Here is a 4,000-nt window from a genome sequence, read left to right as displayed (position 1 = left end):
TACTTTTGTTGGGTGAATTGTTCTAAGAGAGCAAGTTGATTAATTGTGTTGTTTAGTTCTTCTGTATCTTTGTTGAATTTCTTTCCAGTTAATAGATTTTTGCTCAAAAGTAATGTGTTGAAGTCTCCTAATGTTATAATATTATGGTCTATTTGTCTCTTCATTGCTATAAGAATTTTATTTATGTATTGTAAAGTCTTTCATTTGGTGCACATATATAGTATCTGACTCAGTTGAAGTTTTCATGATTATATAATGACCTTCTTTGTCTCTCATTATGTCTTTGTCTTTTACTTTTATGTCTATTTTGTCAGAGATTAATATTGCTACTCCTGATTTTTTTTTTTTACTGATGTTAGCTTGATTTGTTTTCTTCCCTTTAGTTTTAAAACAATGTTTGTCTTTACATCTAAGGTGTGTCTCTGGTAAGCAACATATTACAGGCTCCTGTTTCCGTAATCCTTACGTTAATAATCTCTGTCTCTTCGCTGGTGAGTTCAATCCATTGCCTTCGATGTTGCTATTGGTAAGTATGGTTGATGGCTGTCATTTTGTAATATATTTTGTTTGGTGGCATTGGTTTCAGTGTTCATGATAATGTTTTGTGCTGCATTTATTTTGTTTGTAGATTTTCTTGTCAATACTTTATTTGCTTTTTTTGTTTTTATCGTACTTCTTAACATGTTTATCTGATTTTCCTCTGTTTTGTTTTCTTGAGGTTTTAACTTTTCCTTTGAGGATTGCTTGGTTTTTGAGCTTTTCTTTCCAAACCCAGAACAGTTTGCTGTCTTTAACCAATGACTAGATATCTTCTCTATGATATATGACTATTACCATATATACTTGAGTAGAAGCTGACCCAAAATTTTCAAACTAAAATGTTCAAAATCTTATTTTGAAAATTTTGAGTAGGCTTATACTCAAGTATAATTATCTACTCTGTTCTCTCTATATATGTAAATTTATTTGTAAACATGTTAATATATTTAAAATAAATATGTAAATATAAATATTATATCATTTTTGCTATTGTCTTCATTGTAGAAATGTTATCTCTTATTGCTTATTTGGGTTCATATAGTTCTGTTTCACAATGTATATTCTTAAGTGGATGTTTTCTCTATAACAGTGTCTTTTATGGTAATTTTACATTATTCTCTACTGTTGTTGATTCTCTGCCCAAAGAACTCCTTTTAATGTTTTTTGTAAAGGTCACCTTACTTTTACAAATTCCTTTAATTTTTGCCTCTCTTCAAATGATTTTATTTCTCCCTCGTATTTGAGGGTTAGTTTTGCTGGACATAAGACTTTTAGTTGTCAGGGGGTTTTTTTTCCCCCTTTCAAAATTTTGAATATATCGATCCATTGCTTTCTTGCCTGCATGGTTTCGATAGAAAAATATGAACTTATGCTGACTGGTTGGCCTTTGTATGTGACTGTTCTCCACTCCTTCCCCCATGCTACTCCTAGAATTCTTCCCTTTTCTTTGATGTTAGCAAGGTTCTCTCTTTTTTGTAAATAAACACATCCTGCTTCTAGGACTTTCACAGCTGGGTGGGTGTTGTCTCAAGCTCGCTCTTCTCCATCACCTTGCTGCTTGTTCTCGTTTGAATTATTCTGCTTCTGAGCTGGATGAACACGGAATCATGGCAAGTATTCAAATAAACCAGAAGCCTATTTTCTTACCTACCAATGATGTGAGTGTTTCATGGTTTCTTGTACCCATCTCTCCTCTCTGAACATGCTGGGTGAGGTTGAGGTGCCCTTTTGCAAAAGGCAGTCTCTGTTCTGAAGCAGCACTTTTCTCCCCAAACCATAGCACACAAAGGCTCTGGAAACCAAGAAGAGAATGTGATGAAGTTCAGCATTCAAATGAATAGTTCATTTTGAAGGAGGACCCCTGGTGGCATAGTGGTTACGCATTAAGCTGAGATCCAAAAGGTTAGCGGTTCAAAACCACCAGCTGCCTCACAGGAGAAAGACAAGGGTTTCTATTCCCATAAACAGAACACGCCCAGAGGCAGTTCAAATTAATAATTTACCTTTAAAGAGAGAGAGCTATATTCCTTATCTCTAAATCTTTGAGCACTGTAATGTCCTGGTGGCACTGTGAGTTAACATCAGATTGCTCACTACAATGCTAGTGGTTCAAATCCACATGCTATTCTGCAGGCGGGGAACTGAGGCTGTCTGCTCCCTTGAGGACTTCCAGCCTCAAATACCCTAGACAGGGTCATTGACTCAGAATTGACTTACTGGCAGTGGCTTTGTGGTTTTAATGTCCAGTGTAGAAAGACTCCTACCCAGAAACATAATAGCCATCCCACTGAGGTGGAAGTTAAGGCTACCACATGATAATCTGTTGCTTCTTAGGATCAAGCTGTAGAACATGGAATTTGCTCTATGTAAAGATCCCTGGTGGTGCTGTGGGTTCCCCGTTGGCTGCTAACTGCCAAGTCAGCAGTTCAAATCCACAGCTGTTCCTTGGGAGAAAAATGAGGCTGTCTGCTCCCATCAAGGAGTATATGACCTGGAATCCCTAGGGAGCAGTTCTCTACCCTTGACAGGTTGCTGGTGAGTCAGAATTGTTTCGAATCTATGACTCTGTGGTTTTGTTTCCTTGTTTGTTTGTCTTTGTTTTTATGAAAAGAAATAAAGCTGAAGGAGGCTTGTGAGGCCCTCTAGTACTCTTCCTGCGGTTCTCGTGCACAAAGGTGAAGGTCAGTGACGGCCGCTCCTTCAAAGACCCAGGGCCGCCATAGGCCAGAAGCATTCCTCGCTCCTTTGACACCTTTATTCGAGTGAGAGTAAGGGGTTCGTTTCATGACTGAAGCCAAGCCTTTCTGTGTTGCCACTTGGAGTGCAAGCTGGGTGTTAGTCCCCGCTCATTCCCTCCGCTTAGAGCCTTCTTTCCAACCTGCACACCCCTGAGTGGTAGCCTGCCCAGGACTCCAGCGCCTCATGAACGATGGCTTAGGTTACCCTCTGCCCCTCTGGACCGGCTGCAGAAAACATCACGTCCTCCCCAGAGCACCCACATCTGTTGACGAAGCCAGGGAGCAAAGTGGAAGCTCAGCCCTTGGTTCTCCAGTGTGAAACTCGGTTGGCACCATTCCTTCCTGAGCTCCCATCAGTGGGCTTGGGTTCTGCCCATCCCTCCAGGCCCTTCCACTCCGTTCTCTGCCCAGTCCTGCTTTCTTTCAAAGGTGTTGATTCCTCGGAAACTTATTGCCCCCTAAACTCTGCCTTAGCGTCTGACAGGTCACCCCGCTGTGGCGGTTATTTCTGGAAATGGTCTGAGAAAGCAGGTGATAAAACAAGACTTGGGAACTGGGTCACACACACACACACACACACACACCAGCAGCGCTGAACCTATTACTCAGACACTTTGCAGAATGTGATGTTTCCGTGAACGTCCACTGGCAGCGGATGGGCGAGTACGCCTCTGGAGGAGCGTGCACTGCAGGTTCAAAGTATCAGGCGTGGGGCGTTGGTGGAGAAAATGGACCCGAAGCCAGGGAGAGCTGATGGCTCTGGCTCATCACTTAGCGGCAGCGTCGTTGTTGTGTGTTGGGGCTGTCGAGCCGGTTCCGACTCATAGCCACCCTCGGCACAACGCACAGAACGAAACCCCGCCCGGTGCTGCACCATCCTCATGGTCATCACTCTGTCGGAGCCAGCGGGGCGGTCCAGCTTGTCAAAGTCTTCCTCTTTTTTGCTGCCCCTCTATTTTACCGAGCAGGATGTCCTCCCCAGGGACTGGTCTCTTCTGATAACACGTCCAAGCACCTGAGGCGACGTCTTGCTATTCTCACGTCTCAAGTGGTCTCCTTTCAGGCCAGACCCGCCTGGGCTTGGGCAGTCCCATTTCATTACAGATAGCCTATCATCCCATAATTCAATCACATCAGTGTTGCACCATGGCTACCATATCAGGTTCAAAACATTCTCTTCCTTCTTGAGCTCCTTGATATCAGCTCCCCTTTACGCCCCCCCC

This window comes from Echinops telfairi, unplaced genomic scaffold (genome assembly GCF_000313985.2).
Source record: "Echinops telfairi isolate 266 unplaced genomic scaffold, ASM31398v2 ScPeMD7_2565;HRSCAF=3150, whole genome shotgun sequence".
Lineage (NCBI taxonomy): Eukaryota > Metazoa > Chordata > Mammalia > Afrosoricida > Tenrecidae > Echinops > Echinops telfairi.
The sequence above is the reverse complement of the archived record's forward strand: the minus strand, read 5'-3'. Positions refer to the sequence as shown.